This window comes from Salvelinus fontinalis, chromosome 12, assembly GCF_029448725.1.
Source record: "Salvelinus fontinalis isolate EN_2023a chromosome 12, ASM2944872v1, whole genome shotgun sequence".
In the NCBI taxonomy this organism is placed as follows: Eukaryota; Metazoa; Chordata; class Actinopteri; order Salmoniformes; family Salmonidae; genus Salvelinus; species Salvelinus fontinalis.
Genome location: NC_074676.1, coordinates 21,499,390 through 21,518,452, shown reverse-complemented (window position 1 = coordinate 21,518,452; position 19,063 = coordinate 21,499,390). Strand labels below are relative to the sequence as shown.

Genomic DNA, 19,063 nt, shown 5'->3' with positions numbered 1-19,063 from the left:
GTTCACAGACATTTCTGGAGGGAATGGCCCTAGCCCTCACACTCCGATCCAACAGGTCCCAGACGTGCTCAATGGAAGTGAGATCCGGGCTCTTCGCTGGCCATGGCTGAACACTGTCATTCGTGTCTTGCAGGAAATCACGCACAGAACGAGCAGTATGGCTGGTGGTATTGTCATGCTGGAGGGTCATGTCAGGATGAGCCTGTAGGAAGTGTACCACATGAGGGAGGAGGATGTCTTCCCTGTAACGCACAGCGTTGAGATTGCCTCTAATGACAACAAGCTCAGTCCGATGATGCTGTGACACACCACCCCAGACCATGACGGACCCTCCACCTCCAAATCGATCCCGCTCCAGAGTTCAGGCCTCGGTGTAACACTCATTCCTTACACGATAAACACAAATCCGACCATCACCACTGATGAGACAAAACCGCGACTTGTTAGTGAAGATCACTTTTTGCCAGTCCTGTCTGGTCCAGCGACAACGAGTCTGTGCCCATAGGCGACGTTGTTGCCGGTGATGTCTGGTGAGGACCTGCCTTGCAACAGGCCTACAAGCCCTCAGTCCAGCCTCTCTCAGCCTATTGCGGACAGTCTGAGCACTGATGGAGGGATTGTGCGTTCCTGGTGTAACTCGGGCAGTTGTTGTTGCCATCCTGTACCTGTCCCGCAGGTGTGATGTTCGGATGTACCGATCCTGTGCAGGTGTTGTTACACGTGGTCTGCCACTGCGAGGATGATCTGCTGTCCATCCTGTCTCCCTGTAGCGCCGACTTAGGCGTCTCACAGTACGGAGATTGCAATTTATTGCCCTGGCCACATCTGCAGTCCTCATGCCTCCTTGCAGCATGCCTAAGGCACGTTCACGCAGATGAGCAGGGACCCTGGGCATCTTTCTTTTGGTGTTTTTCAGAGTAGGTAGAAAGGCCTCTTTAGTATCCTAAGTTTTCATTATTGTGACCTTAATTGCCTACCGTCTGTAAGCTGTTAGTGTCTTAACGACCGTTCCACAGGTGTGTTTTTATTAATTGTTTATGCTTCATTGGACAAGCATTGGAAACTTTGTTTAAACCCTTTACAATGAAGATCTGTGAAGTTATTTAGATTTTTATGAATTATCTTTGAAAGACAATGTCCTGAAAAAGGGGCGTTTCTTTTTTTGCTGAGTTTATGAGTTTGCCGCCAATTTGTGTCAAATTGGCTAAAGGTTTGCCAGAAGCCATTTTTTTTGGTAAAGGGAAAAATATAAAAAATGTTGTATGCTTAATAAGTGACAACAAACAAATATATAAGGATAACTTTATCCCATTACTCAACATCAATTAAATGGAACAATATTGGAACAATCTTCCCATAAATATTGCAGGTAGAATAAACCTTTTTAGAATTGTCACGTTCCTGACCTATTTATGTTAGTTTTTGTGTGTTAGTTGGTCAGGACGTGAGGTTGGGTGGGCATTCTATGTTATCTGTTTCTATGTTGGTTTTGGTTTGCCTGGTATGGCTCTTGATTAGAGGCAGGTGGTTTGCGTTTGTCTCTAATTAAGAGTCATATTTAGGTAGGGCATTCACACTGTTTGTTTGTGGGTGGTTGTCTCCTGTGTCCGTGTCTATGTTTGCACCATACGGGACTGTATACGGTTTGTTCATTTCATGTAGTCTGTTCCTGTTAATTTCGTTCTTCACGTTGTATGTAAGTTCGTCGTTCAGGACTGTCTACTTTCGTTTTGTTATTTTGTATCATTTTCAAGTATAGTTCGTTTTTGTCTTGTTAAATAAATTCATCATGTCATTTCAACGCGCTGCACCTTGGTTCAATCCCTGCTCCTCCTCTTCTGATGAAGAGGAGGAGGATTATCGTTACAGAACCACCCACCAATCCAGAACCAAGCAGCGGTTTAAACGGAGTAAGGGACAGCACAAGAAGGAGGAATGGATTTGGGACGATGTATTGGACGGTAAAGGTTGCTACACATGGGAGGAGATCCTGGCTGGAAGGGATCGCCTCCCATGGGAACAGGTGGAGGCACTGAGGAGAGCAGAGGCTACTGGAGTGAAGAACCGGAGTTATGAGGGGACGCGTCTTGCACGGAAGCCCGAAAAGCCCGTGAGTAATTCCCAAAAATTTCTTGGGGGGGGGGCTAAGGGGTTGTGGGCCAAGGGCAGGTAGGAGACCTGCGCCCACTTCCCAGGCTAACCGTGGAGAGCGGGAGTACGGGCAGACACCGTGTTACGCAGTAGAGCGCACGGTGTCTCCTGTACGTGTGCATAGCCCAGTGCGGGTTATTCCACCTCCCCGCACTGGTAGGGCTAGATTGGGCATTGAGCCAGGTGTCATGAGGCCGGCTCAACGCGTCTGGTCTCCAGTGCGTCTCCTCGGGCCGGCATACATGGCACCTGCCTTACGCATGGTTTCCCCGGTTCGCCTGCATAGCTCAGTGCGGGCTATTCCACCTCGCCGCACTGGCAGGGCGACCGGGAGCATTCAACCAGGTAAGGTTGGGCAGGCTCAATGCTCAAGAGAGCCAGTACGCCTGCACGGTCCGGTATTTCCGGCGCCACCTCCCCGCCCCAGCCTAGTACCTACAGTGCCTACATTACGCACTAGGCTACCAGTGCATTTCCAGAGCCCTGTTCCTCCTCCACGCACTCTCCCTGTAGTGCGTGCATCTAGCCCGGTGCCTCCAGTTCCGGCCCCACGCACTAAGCTACCAGTGCGTCTCCAGAGCCCTGTACACACTATATATTCTCCCCCTACTAATCCTGATGTGCTTGTCCTCAGCCCGGCGTCACCAGTGCCGGTACCACGCATCAGGGGTAGAGTAGGCTTTGAGGATACAGTGTGCCCTGTCCCTGCTCCCCGCACTAGTAGGAAGGTGCTTATCATTAGCACGGTGCCTCCAGTTCCGGCACCACGCACCAGGTCTACAGTGCGCCATATCCGGCCAGAGCCATCCGTCTCACCAGCGCCATCTGAGCCATCCGTCTCCCCAGCGCCATCTGAGCCATCCGTCTCCCCAGCGCCATCTGAGCCATCCGTCTCCCCAGCGCCATCTGAGCCATCCGTCTGCCAGGAGCCTGCAAAGCCGCCCGTCTGCCATGAGCCTGCAAAGCCGCCCGTCTGCCATGAGCCTACAGAGCCGTCAGCCAGACAGGAGCCGCTAGAGCCATCAGCCAGACAGGAGCCGCTAGAGCCGTCAGCCAGACAGGATCTGCCAGAGCCGCCAACCAGACAGGATCTGCCAGAGCCGCCAACCAGACAGGATCTGCCAGAGCCGCCAACCAGACAGGATCTGCCAGAGCCGCCAACCAGACAGGATCTGCCAGAGCCGTCAGAGCGCCATGAGCAGCCAGAGCCGTCAAAGAGCCATGTGCAGCCAGAGCCGTCAGTGAGCCATGAGCAGCCAGAGCCGTCAGAGAGCCATGAGCAGCCAGAGCCGTCAGAGCGCCATGAGCGTCGTGAGCCGTCAGAGCGCCATGAGCGTCGAGAGCCGTCAGCCTGCCATGAGCGTCGAGAGCCGTCAGCCTGCCATGAGCGTCGAGAGCCGTCAGCCTGCCATGAGCGTCGAGAGCCGTCAGCCTGCCATGAGCGTCGAGAGCTGTCAGCCTGCCATGAGCGTCGAGAGCCGTCAGCCAGCCATGAGCATCGAGAGTCGTCAGTCAGCCATGAGCTGCCCTTCAGCCTGAAAAGGCTGGATACCCAGAACTGCCCATCAGTCCAGAGCTGTCTCTCTGTCCGGAGCTGCCTTTCAGTCCGGAGTTGCCCCTCTATCCTAATCTCCCTCTCTATCTTCATCTATCTCTATAGTCTTATCTATCCCTCTATCTTGATTTATCTCTCTGTCCTGGTGTTATCCTTATTTAATATATTATTAAGAGAATTGTGTGGGGGAAGAAAGAGGGTGGACATTCTTTGTGGGAGGAAGTTAGGATGGATTATGGTGGGGTGGGAACCGCGCCCGGAGCCTGAGCCACCACCGTGGTTAGATGCCCACCCAGACCCTCCCCTAGACTTTGTGCTGGTGCGTCCGGAGTTCGCACCTTGTGGGGGGGGTACTGTCACGTTCCTGACCTATTTATGTTAGTTTTTGTGTGTTAGTTGGTCAGGACGTGAGGTTGGGTGGGCATTCTATGTTATCTGTTTCTATGTTGGTTTTGGTTTGCCTGGTATGGCTCTTGATTAGAGGCAGGTGGTTTGCGTTTGTCTCTAATTAAGAGTCATATTTAGGTAGGGCATTCACACTGTTTGTTTGTGGGTGGTTGTCTCCTGTGTCCGTGTCTATGTTTGCACCATACGGGACTGTATACGGTTTGTTCATTTCATGTAGTCTGTTCCTGTTAATTTCGTTCTTCACGTTGTATGTAAGTTCGTCGTTCAGGACTGTCTACTTTCGTTTTGTTATTTTGTATCATTTTCAAGTATAGTTCGTTTTTGTCTTGTTAAATAAATTCATCATGTCATTTCAACGCGCTGCACCTTGGTTCAATCCCTGCTCCTCCTCTTCTGATGAAGAGGAGGAGGATTATCGTTACAAGAATGGCATGGTTCCCAAAGTTATATTTATTTTTGGTAATACCAATTACCCCACCGAAGACATTCTTTATAAAAAGTGAATAAAAAAAAAGTGTACTCGGTCATAAGACTTTATATGGGCAAATAAAACTGCCATTTTAAAATCTTTCTAAGTCTGAGGGTGGTTTTAAATGTATCAACTCGCCACCCAAGGATTTTCATTTGCAACTGTGTTAAATGCACTAAAGAGGAACAATAGGTACATATTGATGATGTGCATGCTTTTACATTCCCTAGCAAGAAAACCAAAAACTGTCGCTCAACCAGAATAGGGAACTAACAAAGAGTCGCTGACAACCAAAACGAAACAGGCAGGGTTTTAGGAGGCATTAGAAAGACACTCATGGGAGTGTCCACTGAAAGTTGACTAGCAACAACAACTGGAACCTAAAAGACACCCACCATGAGCGCCCACTAAATTTGCCTAAGAAGAAGAAAACAAAGGTAAAAACCCACAGCAAACTTAACGACAGCAACTCTTAAATAGCACCTTGGCCAGCACAGGTGAAATGCCTTCCCACTAACGAGATGGCAACCAGTACAGGTGTAACACATACTAACAAGGTGACACCAATCAGTGCGCTCTACATGCACGTGCTAAGGCTTTTATTTGTGACATAGTGTTAAATGCACTTGTCACGTTCCTGACCTGTTTTCTGTTAGTTTGTGTATGTGTTAGCTGGTCAGGACGTGAGTTTGGGTGGGCAGTCTATGTTTTCTGTTTCTATGTTGGTTTAAGGGTGACCTGATATGGCTCTCAATTAGAGGCAGGTGGTTTTCATTTCCTCTGATTGAGAGCCATATTAAGGTAGGCGTTTTCACACTGTTTGTTTGTGGGTGGTTGTCTCCTGTGTCTGTATGTATGTTCGTGCCACACGGGACTGTAGCGTTTGTTTGTAGTCGTGTACCTGTTCGTGCGTTCTTCAAGTTATATGTAAGTTCGTGTCCAGGTCTGTTTTCATCGTTTATTTGTTTTGTAGTTTATTCAAGTATAGTTCGTTTTCTGTCTACGTCGTGTTTGTTGTTTTGTCGTGTCTTAAATAAATCATGTCATCATACCTCGCTGCACATTGGTCTTCAGATCCCTCTCTCCTCTCCTCGTCGGAGGAGGAGGATTTAGAGAACCGTTACAGCACTAAAGAGAAACAATAGGACAGTTGAAGTCAGAATTTTACATACACTTAGGTTGGAGTCATTAAAACTCGTTTTTCAACCACTCCACACATTTCTTGTTAAAACCTGTTTGGGATAGGGGGCAGCATTTTCACTTTGGATGAATCGCGTGCCCATAGTGAACTTCCCCCTACTCTGTCCCAGATGCTAATATATGCATATTATTATTACTATTGGATAGAAAACACTCTGAAGTTTCTAAAACTGTTTGAATTATGTCTGTGTAACATAACTCATATGGCAGGCAAACTTCCAAACAGGAAGTGAGAATTCTGAGAAGGGTCGATGTTAAAGTCATCGCCTATTCAATTCCCTGTAATATATGGATCTGTTTGCACTTCCTACGCCTTCCACTACATGTCAACAGTCTGTAGAACGTGGAATGAAGCCTCTAGTGTGATGTGGGGCCGGATGGCAGCTATGAGTCAGTGGTCTGGCAGAATGCTAGTTCCTGTTCATGCTAGTCATGATATGGCCATGTCTTCCATTACTTATACAGACATGAAGAAATTTTCCGGTTGGAACGTTATTGGATATATATGATAACAACATCCTGACGATTGATTCTCTACTTAATTTGACCAGTTTATTCGACCTGGAATATAACGTTTTGAAGTTTTCGTCCGAGTTCGCCTGGACCGGCACCAGCGTTTGGACATGTGAACTAAAAGTGCTAGCAAAAGTAGCTAATTGGACACTAGTAGTGGACATTATCGAACAAAACAACGATTTATTGTGGAACTAGGATTCCTGGCACTGCATTCTGATGAAAGATCATCAAAAGGTAAGGGAATATTTATGATGTAATTTCATATTTCTGTTGACTCCAACATGGCGGAGAAATGTTGTGTATTTCTGAGCGCCGTCTCAGATTATTGCATGGTATGCTTTTTCCTAAAGTAAAAAAATCAAAAAATCAACAAAAAAAAAAAAATCGGGCACAGCGGTTGCATTAAGAACCAGTGTATCTTTCAATATATGTAAAACATGTATCTTTCATCAAAGTTTATAATGAGTATTTCTGTTATTTGAAGTGGCTCTCTGTAATTACTCCAGATATTTTGGAGGCATTTCTAAACATGGCGCCAATGTAAACCGAGATTTGTGGATATAAATATGCACATTATCGAACAAAACATAAATGTATTGTGTAACATGATGTCCTATGAGTGTCATCTGATGAAGATTATCAAAGGTTAGTGATTCATTTTATCTCTTCCTGCTTTTGTGTGACTATCTTTGGCTGGGAAAAATGGCTGTGTGTTTTGGATTTGGTGGTGATCTAACAAATATATGTTGTGTTTTCGCTGTAAAACATTTTTTTTTTTTTTTTTTTTTAATCGGACACGATGGGTAGATTAACAAAATGTTTATCTTTCAATTGCTGTATTGAACTTGTTAATGTGTGAAAGTTACATATTTTTGAATTTCGCGCGCTGCCTTTTCAGTGGAATGTTGTGGGCTAGGATATCTACTTAGGATATCTACTTTGTGCATGACACAAGTAATGTTTCCAACAATAGTTGGAAATGAACAGAAAACCCTTTAAAAAAAATGTTTTTGCCTAAAATGACAATTAACTGCCTATACCTCAGGTCCTGAAGCAAGGATATACATATTATTGATACCATTTGAAATTAAACACTTTAAAGTTTGTGGAAATATGAAATTAATGTAGGAGAATATAACACATTAGATCTGGTAAAAGATAATACAAAAAAACATTCATTTACTCATTTGTTTTTGGTTACATCATCTTTGAAATGCAAGAGAAAGGCCATAATATAATATTGCAGTTTAGGCACAATTAGGATTTTGGCCACAAGATGGCAGCAGTGTATGTGCAACGTTTCAGACTGATCCAGTGAAGCATTGCAATACTAAACAAAATATTGTATCAAGTTTGCCCAAATGTGCCAAACTGGTCAATTAAAACATTTTCAAGTACATCACTATAGAGAACATACAAAAATGATATGGTAATAAAAGACAGGGGGGGGGGTCTGAATAGTTTCCGAATGCACTATAGGCTATATTCCCTACATGCTAACAACCTGCCATTGGATACAATTTATTACAAAAATTGGTTTGCAAAAATAATTGTCCATATTATTTTCCAGTCAAATACTGTATGGGAAATTGTCACATCTTCTATTCTTTTTATTCAACACTTACAAAATAACCGTTTAGATTTTATTTGTTTTGCTATTGGATGAAATGTTAGTTAAAATGACTAAACAGTGAGCCTATCATCTGATGTATTGGTGACTAAACAAAATGCTCTCATGGTATTTCATGGAAAACATACATTTTGCATGAATGACTTATGGATGAAAGATGTGTTCAACTCCAATGAGTACACAATCAACAGTCCTGAACATAAGACAGAGAGTTTTACAAATGTTATCAGTTGAGAGTTTTGTACATAGCATTTTGAAAATAAACCACTGACATCTGAAAAATTTGCCAAAGCTTTTGAAAAAACGAAGTGTTAGAATGAGGTAATTGTCTTCTTCAGACCTGAAGACATGTTTGTTCTCAGGTGGGTAGATAGAGTGAAGATTAAGCAGACAGAGCAAATGTATCTGTACACAGCGTGTACTTGCAGAAATAACATTTGCTAACATCCATTATTTTGGTCATGGCCTTGAGAAAGGTCTTTGTGACCGACACATGTCATGTCATTGGAGGTTAGGCCAGAATTCCAGTTCTGTCAGTATCTTAGTGTGTGGCACTTCATCCACCTAAAAATGATAAGCAGATGCAATTCAAAAGCAGTAGCGCAAGGTGCCCCTTTTAGATTTTTTTATATTTGTTTTGCCCACATATTGAATACCTTCCCTTACAAAAACAATGTGAAAAAAATAATATTTTCACATAGGAAAAAAAAATGCTTTTAGGAAACATACTTTTCACATGTAAATGTTTTTACATGTACAAAACATAATCAGGTGTAAAATGTGGGCGAAACATCACATTTTCAAAAGTCAGAAACGTGGTTTCCGACATACAGTACCAGTCAAAGGTTGACACACCTACTCATTCCAGGGTTTTGCTTTATTTTTTACAATTTTCTACATTTTAGAATAATAGTGAAGACATCAAAACCATGAAATTAGACATATGGAATCATGTAGTAACCAAAAAATTGTTAAACAATTCAAAATAATTTTATATTTGAGATTCTTCAAAGTAGCCACCCTTTGCCTTGACAGCTTTGCACACGATTAGCATTCTCTCAACCAGCTTCACCTGGAATGCTTTTCCAACAGTCCTTGAAGGTTTTATTTTAGCCAAAGACTGCTATATCAAATCAAATTGTATTTGTCACATGTGCCGAATACAACATGTGTAGACTTTACAGTGAAATGCTTACTTACAAGCCCTTAACCAACAATGCTTTGAAGTTAAGAAAAAAAATTGAAAATAAAAGTAACAAATAGTTAAACAGCAGCAGTAAAATAACAATAGCGAGGCTATATACAGGTCCTACCGAGACAGAGTCAAAGTGTGGGGGCACCGGTTAGTCGAGGTAATTGAGGTAATATGTACATGTAGGCATAGTTAAAGTGACTATGCATAGATAATAAACAGAGAGTAACAGCCGCGTAAAAGAGGGGTCTGGGTAACCCTTTGATGAGCTGTTCAGGAGTCTTATGGCTTGGGGGTAGAAGCTGTTAAGAAGCCTTTTGGACCTAGACTTGGCGCTCCGGTACTGCTTGCTGTGTTGTAGCAGAGAGAACAGTCCATGACTAGGGTGGCTGTAGTCTTTGACAATTTTTCGGGCCTTCCTCTGACACCTCCTGGATGGCAGGAAGCTTGGCCCAGTGATGTACTGGGCCATATGCACTACCCTCTGTAGTGCATTGCGGTCAGAGGCCGAGCAATTGCCATACCAGGCAGTGATACAACCCATCTGGATATTCTCGATGGTGCAGCTGTAGAAACTTTTGAGGATCGGAGGACCCATGCCAAATCTTTTCAGTCTCCTGAGGAGGAATAGGCTTTGTCATGCCCTCTTCAAAACTGTCTTAGTGTGTTTGGACCATGATAGTTTGTTGGTGATGTGGACAGCAAGGAACTTGAAGCTCTCAACCTGCTCCACTGCAGCTCCGTCGAAAAGAATGGGGGCGTGCTCGGTCCTCCTTTTCCTGTAGTCCACAATCATCTCCTTTGTCTTGATCACATTGAGGGAGAGATTGTTGTCCTAGCACCACTAGGCCAGGTCTCTGACCTCCTCCCTGTAGGCTATCTCATCGTTGTTGGTGATCAGGCCTACCACTTTTGTGTCATCAGCAAACTTGATGATGGTGTTGGAGTCGTGCCCCTTGAGGGGCCCCTGTGTTGATTATACTAGCCATCTAGTATCTTTCATAAAATGTGCAATAAGCATAAAACATAAATGGAATTGGCAACTCTTTTTCATTCTGAGAAATAAGGTAGGCCACTTGATTGCAACATCTTAACAAAGTTGGCAGGCTAGCATGCTGTTCAAACAGTATAATATGGACAGAAGGTGGTGTTCACAACAATGCAACTGTTCTGCCTTGTTAGCTAGCAAACAGATCCAAGTTGGCTAAACTTTAAATATAAAGATTCCTATGAAGATTAGCTGGCTGCTCCTAGCAGGTGGGCTTGTGCTTGAGAGATTGTTTAAGAGACCTGTGCTAATTTTCTATAATGCCTGCTACAAGAAGTGAATGTGCATTGTGCATGGTTCTGGTTACATTGTAACAAAAAGTGCATATTCATAGACAAACTTAAAAGCCAGGTCGGTGATTGTTGCAAAAAAGCAGGTTTAACTATTTTCATAAAATAAAATAATTACTGAGTCTTATGATTGTGGAAGGCTTATATTTAGCCTAGGTATAATTTCACAAGTCCTGAATTCATTAGATTATTGCTGACTGTTTGAAATGCAGTGTATTTGATCTGCACAACAAATCTTATTTAGAGAAATCATTTGTAAAAAATCTAGTTACTGTATGTTATGTTTTGTATGGTATGTATTAGTTTGTGGATGTCTATCATCCATTTCATATGATATGTTACTAATTAGAATTTGTATTATGTTCCAAATTTGCAAATGTACAATATTTAACGAATGATACGTTACAAATTCCAATATGTTGTGGCTAATGTTAGCTAGGTGGCTAATGCTAACGTAACATTGGCTGGGCTAGGGGTTAAGGTTAAGGTTAGGAGTTAGGTTAAACGGTTAGATTTAATGGTTAGGGGAAGGGTTAGGTAACATGCGAAGTAGCTAAAATGTTAGGTAATTGAGGTAATACATACATGTAGGTACAGTTATTAAAGTGACTATGCATAGATAATAACAGAGAGCAGCAGCAGTGTAAAAGAGGGGGGGAGCAATGCAAATAGTCTGGGTAGCCATTTCATTAGATGTTCAGGAGTCTTATGGCTTGGGGTATAGAAGCTGTTTAGAAGCCTCTTGGACCTAGACTTGGTGCTCTGGTTTCGCTTGCCGTGCGGTAGCATAGAGAACAGTCTATGACTAGGGTGGCTGGAGTCTTTGACCATTTTTAGGGCCTTCCTCTGACACCGCCTGGTATAGAGGTCCTGGATCGCAGGAAGCTTAGCCCCGGTGATGTACTGGGCCATACGCACTACCCTCTGTGGTGCAGCTGTAGAACCTTTTGAGGATCTGAGGACCCATGCCAAATCTTTTCAGTCTCCTGAGGGGGAATAGATTTTGTCGTGCCCTCTTCACAAGCATGTAGGTGTGGGTTGTAGGGTGTCTAATAGTAAAAAAATATATATATTTGGGTGACTCTTAAAAGAGCCTGTTTTGTATTGTATGTGCAGACATCACCCTTACTTTAACAACACCCTCAACTGAGAAGTAGAAATCAAAGGGAGAGAAACTGGGAATTTAATAACTGCAGTTGACATACTGTAGCTAAGTAAATGGAAGAATACTCTAATTGCAATGTGGGTGACTCTTAAAAGAGCCTTTGGTTGTGCATAGTGTTTAGTCTGTTGCACCAGGTGTTACCAGGGTAAGGCACCTCATCGAAGAAGTAGGAGTTGAAGGTCTTCCGCAAACAGCCTCCTGTGCTGCGTTGTTGGCCCCTATCCGTGCACTATCGTGCAGAGCAGCAGGCCTCTCCTCTGGCACACGCCGGCAAGCTGCAGGTCCCCTCCTGGTCCTCGTGTCCATCTAATGAAGTTATGCAGGACACAGGGAGCCTTCACACACCCCTGATCCTGATCCACCCCCTCTGATCCCCTGTCCCAGATGGCCCTGGTCACACTCGCGACAATGCACCCAACCGTGCAGTGCCCTACAAAGGATTTGAAGGAATCTCCAGCTGCAAGGTATCTGTAGGAATTTGGAAGATAATGTCATTATTAGACTTTTACATCACCAGGTCATTGTGGATTACTGAAGTATAATGTATCTTTTTACAAATCATGACAACATTGGATAGATAAATGTTGTGGCAGCCGGCAGGGAGAGGTGAGGGGAGTGGTGATTGAGGGGCGATATCTGGCAGTCCGTTGGCCTTATATGGACTTCCTGCCCCAATGAGGCAAGACTGTAACTCGTTAAGCAAGGGAGTGTTTGGGGATAAAAGGGGGAAGGAAGCAGCCTGCAACATTGTGTGAAAGTATCGTGAAGTAAAACATACATACATACATACATACATACATACATACATACATACATACATACAGTTAGTTAGTTAGTTAAAGTCAGAAGTTTACATACACTTAGGTTGGAGTCATTAAAACTTGTTTTTCAACCACTCCACAAATTTCTTGTTAACAAACTATAGTTTCAGCAAGTCGGTAAGGACATCTACTTTGTGCATGAAGTAATTTTTCCAACAATTGCTTACAGACAGATTATTTCACTTAATCACAATTCCAGTGGATCAGAAGTTTACATACACTAAGTTGACTGTGCCTTTCAACAGCTTGGAAAATTCCAGAAAATTATGTCATGGCTTTAGAAGCTTCTGATAGTCTAATTTACATAATTTGAGTCCAGTGGATGCATTGACTCAAAGGCCTACCTGTATTTCAAGGCCTACCTTCAAACTCAGTGCCTCTTTTGCTTGACATCATGGGAAAATCAAAATAAATCAGCCAAGACCTCCACAAGTCTGGTTCATCCTTGGGAGCAATTTCCAAACGCCTGAAGGTACCACGTTCATCTGTACAAACAATAGTACGCAAGTATAAACACCATGGGACCACGCAGCCATCCTACCGCTCAGAAAGGAGAAGTGTTCTGTCTCCTAGAAATTAATGTACTTTGGTGCGAAAAGTGCAAATCAATCCCAGAACAACAGCAAAGGACCTTGTGAAGATGCTGGAGGAAACAGTTACAAAACTATCTATATCCACAGTAAAACGAGTCCTATATCGACATACCCTGAAAGGCCGCTCAGCAAGGAAGAAGCCACTGTTCCAAAACCGCCATAAAAAAGCCAGACTACGGTTTGCAACTGCACATGGGGACAAAGATCGTACTTTTCAGAGAAGTGTCCTCTGATCTGACGAAACAAAAATAGAACTGTCTGGTCATAATGACCAACGATATGTTTGGAGGAAAAAGGGGGCGGCTTGAAAGCCGAAGAACACCATCCCAACCGTGAAGCATGGGGGTAGCAGCATCATGTTGTGGGGGTGTTATGCTGCAGGAGGGACTGGTGCACTTCACAAAATAGGTGGCATCCTGAGGAGGGAAAATTATGTGGATATATTGAAGCAACATCTCAAGACATCAGTCAGGAAGTTAAAGCTTGGTCGCAAATGGGTCTTCCAAATGGACAATGACCCCAAGCATACTTCCAAAGTTGTGGCAAAATAGCTTAAGGACAGCAAAGTCAGGTATTGGAGTGACCATCACAAAGCCCTGACCTCAATCCTATAGAACATTTGTGGGCAGAACTGAAAAAGCATGTGCGAGCAAGGAGGCCTACAAACCTGACTCAGTTACACCAGCTCTGTCAGGAGGAATGGGCCAAAATTCACCCAACTTATTGTGGGATGCTTGTGGAAGGCTACACAAAATATTTGACCCAAGTTAAACAATTTAAAGACAATGCTACCAAATACTAATTGAGTGTATGTAAACTTCTGTCCCACTGGGAATGTGATGAAATAAATAAAAGCTGAAACAAATCTGAATAAGCTGAATAAAATAAAGTGGTCATCCTAACTGACCTAAAACAGGGAATTTTTACTAGGATTAAATGTCAGGAATTGTGAAAAACTGAGTTTAAATGTATTTGGTGAAGGTGTATGTAAACTTCCGACTTCAACTGTATATCTGTCCTTGACTAATAATGTTCTGTACTATGTATTATGTTATGTTTCATGTGGATCCCAGGAAGAGTAGCTGACACTTTTGCAGTGGCTAATAGGGATCCTAATAAATACCAATACCAAATCATAAACAATCACCAAAGTCAAAAAAATAAAAAAGTTATTACCATTGATTGGAGAGATGAGGTCGATGAAACAATAACAGTTGGTATTATTCATGAAAGTATTATGGGGTGGAAGCTATTGGAAGTTTTAATAAAATATTTTTAATATCAAGTCAATTTAAATTGATAGAAAATGCCATCATAAAAGAAATGCTAAAGTTATTGTTTTTGACTGGTGGGATGAGGTCCCTGAACTAGCCCTGTGTGGCTCAGTTGGTAGAGCATGGCGCTTGCAACGCCAGGGTTGTGGGTTCGATTCCCACGGGGGGCCAGTCCAAAAAAAAAGTATGGATGTATGTACTTGTAAGTCGCTCTGGATAAGAGCGTCTGCTAAATGACTTAAATGTAAATGTAACCCATAACAATTGGTTGTATTCATGAAAGTATTATGGGTGGAAGCTAATGAAGTTTTAAGGAAGTACTTTTTATAAAGTCAATTTAAATTGATGGAAAATCACCAAGGTAAAACATTACAAACATAAGTGTTTTAAGAAATATTTTCTATGTAAAGTCAATTTAAATTGATAGAAAAATCAGCAAAATCCCAAAATGCAAGAGTTATTGCCGTTGATTGGAGGGGTGAGGTCCCTGAAGCTGGTTGTATTCATAAAAAAAGTAACATAGGGTGGAAGCTATTACAGTTAAGGAAGTATTTGTAATGTAAAGTCAATTAAAATTCATAAAACGTTGCCAAAGTAAAAAACAATTAAAGCAGTTACCATTGATTGGAGGGATGAGGTCCCTGAACCAATAACAGTTGGTTGTATTCATGAAAGTCTTACGGGGTGAGGTGTAAGCTATTTAAATTGATAGAAAATTGCCATAGTACAAAAGTAATTGCCGTTGATTGGGGAAGAGAGGTCTCTGAATTTATAACAGTTGTTTTGAGCATTTTATGTCATGTGGTTGCAAAACTATTGACGTTTTTCAGTTAAAGGTACGCTATGCAGAAATCGCTCCTCCATTTCCTGGTTGCTAAAGTTATAATAGTTCGCCTAATTTCAGTTTATATGACAAAACAAGCAAGTATATTGTAGAGAATCACTGTACCATCTAAACTGCTGTGAAATATATTTTCCATAACCAAAATATTGTACTTTCAGCTGTTTGAAGCTAGTGTACAAAACCGAAAATAAAACACGCAAAAACAAAACTTCACAATGACAAGTGCACATAGAACAGCTTTACCGCCTCTTAGACTTGTTTTCAATGAGACTGACAGATCAAAAACTCAAATTTCGATGTGAATTTGGCCGGGGTTACCCCAAAAGTTACATATTGTAGAACAAAGAACAAGGACTGTAGCTTGTTCGCTATCGTCAGCTGATTCAGATTGTAATTTATATATATCACACTGGAATGTTCTGCTGAAGCGGTATCGACGTTCAAAGTCATTATCTTTAATATAAAGCCAACTTTCACGTAGGTCTTAAATATCCCCACTAGAGCATACGGAAATTGGAACTTTGCCGCACGTGTTTAAGGACACAGCTCAGATATTGCCACCCTTTCCAGCTCAGTGCATGCAAACTCATATAAGACAGGGTGCCATTCAGTACATGTTTACGTTTTGGAACGTTCAAATCAAAAGAAACGGTTCTGTACTCACAGACCAGTTGAAAAAACAGGAGGGGTTGTGGGTTTGGGATTGCTGTCAGCATGGCCACAGCCCTTAAATACGTCACTCATTGCTTCAAGCTACACCTTGCCACACCCACCAAATGGGAGCAAACGTAGCTCAAAGTCTGTACAATAACGTTTTGGAGAAACCTGTCGTCAATAGAAACCGTTCCGCATCGTAACAAACACTCAAGCGACGTAATCGCACCTCTGGTAAATTACTAGTCCTGGCGCTCGGGTTTGAAAATAATAGAAGCACACTGGTTTTAACAGGTGGAAATTGCAAACGAGCATGCGTTTGACAATTGCACTGGCTTAATGCCAGCTGAAAATAGAGCGCTTTTCATTAACACTAACACTGGTGTTCTTTTACATCAGTGAGTGTTAATTTAACACTTGAATCAACACTAGAAATGTTACACTGAAAAAAATCAACACTACATTGTAAACCCCAAGGCATCTTTTACTCAAAAGTTTAGCTCAAAGTCAATGAAATATCTCATTATTACTTTAAAATGTTCTGGTACTGACTCAAAACAAAATGAGAAGTCACATCAACTAAATTTGTTTGTTATAACAAATAGACTTTTTCTCCCAAGCATGCTGTACTGCAGGTCAATAAAACATCATATCTGTGTTTTTCCATGTACATTGACTGATTGATTAATTACTCTTATGCTACACAAAAATAAATAACGTACATTTTTCTAAACTAATCCAATCATTTAGTTAGATATTTTGCACCAGTTACTGAAATGGTTGTTCCAGTTTAAATGGCTTAGGTATTCTCCTCACATTGTTCTAACCCTGGCAGTCATTATGAGCATTGCAGGTGAACAAAAATTATAATTGTGGATATCATAAATCTGGCTGGATTCCAATAGGAAGAGATTCAAGATGGCAGACTGAAAACAGCTATGTAGACAACATCAAGATAAAAACGTAATATTCAATATCGGCAAATTAGACTACATATTGACACTTCACAAACTTGTGGGTAATAACCTTCAATCTGGATAACAACACAAAACAAATCATAAGACTAGAGAAATGTATGTACAAATATTACGAAAACAAGCAACAACAAACATAACAGAGAGTAAGACGGGAACCTATTTCAAAACGAAAACGTGACTCTACAGACACAGACGATTTAATCTTTTCACCGCCAATCTGTTAAAATCAATAAATGACAAACTGGGCATACTTGAACTTGTCAGTAAGGATATAAAAGAGCTGAAGGCAAGCCTCGAGAAGAGTGATGAAAAATCTGCGACATTGGAAAAAGACACAAACAAGCTAAAAGGGACAGTCAATAAAATTGAAACCGAAGTGAATGAACTTAAAAATGAGAACATTGTTCTGATAGAAACCTTGCTTGACATACAGACTAGATCCATGAGAGAGAATCTGGTACTTACAGGTATCCAAGAGAAAGAAGGAGAAGTTCCTGAAAGTGTAGTTAGAGAGTTCCTCCTTACAGTGCTCAGAGCCCACACAAAGCTATCGACAGAATCCAACTCCACCGTGTACACCGCTTTCGGACAGAGGTATGAACCCCCAATCGTTGCCAAATTTAAAATAATGGTTAAAAGCCTGGGTAAAAGACTTACTGGCTCGAAATAGGCATGAATGACCCGTTCCCGAGGGAAATTGCAGAACGGCGCAAAGTTCTGTATCCAACTTACAAGGAAAATAGATTGAAAGGGAAACGCGTAGCTCTCGTAGTTGATAAACTATATATTGATTGCCAATTGTTCAGAGACGCAAAGACTACTCCATGGCTATTCTAAAAATTACTAAATTCTCATAGAGGAGGCAAATAATGAAACACAATTCTAGCACTGTTATGGATTGTAATAACACACAAAAATAATATAGCTAACTTGAATAATATCTAATAGGACACAAAAGCACTAATTCAACATGGTGGAGATAAAAACACAGCAGACAGAAGGCACAGTATGTGGATAGATGGTGTTTGGGAAAGTGTGGCCTTAAGTGAGTAAGAAAGGAAATGGTTGCATATTCCAGAACCAATGTATATCTGTGAGCAGGGGTTGTGAGAGAGCTTTAAATTTTGTGCAGATGAGGGATATACATTTTGAAATTAATTATAGATCTTATTTATTTATTGTCCTATCATGGTGGAACAGAATTTAAAAATAAATTGTACATCAAATGTATTTATTGTTCTATCATTATTATTTTATTTATATAACCTTTATTTAACCAGGTAGGCCAGTTGAGAACAAGTTCTCATTTACAAATGCGACCTGGCCAAGATAAAGCAAAGCAGTGTGACAAAAACAACAACACAGAGTTACACATAAACAAACATAGTCAATAACACAATAGAAAAATCGATGTACAGTGTGTGCAAATGTAGAACAGTAGGTAGGTAGGCAACAAATAGGCCATAGAGGCAAAATAATTACAATTTAGCATTAACAATGGAGTGATGGATGTGAAGATGATTATGTGCAAGTAGAGATACTGGGGTGTAAAAGAGCAAGAGGATAAATAACAATATGGGGATGAGGTAGTTTGATGTGCTACTTACAGATTGGCTGTGTACGGGTACAGTGATCGATCGGTAAGCTGCTCTGACAGCTGATACTTAAAGTTAGAGGGAGATATAAGACTCCAGATTCAGTGATTTTTGCAATTCATTCCAGTCATCAGCAGCAGAAAACTGTAAGGAAAGGTGGCCAAAGGAGGTATGGGCTTTGGGGATGACCAGTGAAATATACGTGCTGGAGCGCGTGCTACGGGTGGTTGTTGCTATGGTGACCAGTGAGCTGAGATAAGGCGCGGCTTTACCTAGCAAAGACTTTTAGATGACCTGGAGCCAGTGGGTTTGGAGATGAATATGTAGTGAGGGCCAGCCAACGAGAGCATACAGGTCGCAGTGGTGGGTAGTATATGGGGCTTTGGTGACAAAACAGATGGCACTGTGATAGACTGCATCCAGTTCGCTGAGTAGAGTGTTGGAGGCTATTTTGTAAATGACATCGCCGAAGTCAAGGATCGGTAGGATAGTCAGTTTTACGAGTGTATGTTTGGCAGCATGAGTGAAGGAGTCTTTTTTGCGAAATAGGAAGCCGATTCTAGATTTAATTTTGGATTGGAGATGCTTAATGTGAGTCTGTAAGGAGAGTTTACAGTCTAACCAGACACCTAGGTATTTGTAGTTGTCCACATATTCTAAGTCAGAACCGTCCAGCGTAGT

The 19,063-nt window shown here is 41.9% G+C and overlaps 1 long non-coding RNA gene across 1 annotated transcript; it reads right to left on the bottom strand.

Moving 5' to 3' along the window:
* Positions 1–7,446: 7,446 nt before the first annotated feature.
* LOC129866970 (uncharacterized) lies at positions 7,447–17,918 on the bottom strand. Its single transcript, XR_008761564.1, has 2 exons — positions 17,253–17,918; positions 7,447–12,092 (listed from the first exon to the last, which is right to left on the bottom strand). It is a non-coding gene; the product is annotated as an uncharacterized LOC129866970 (long non-coding RNA).
* Positions 17,919–19,063: the final 1,145 nt, after the last annotated feature.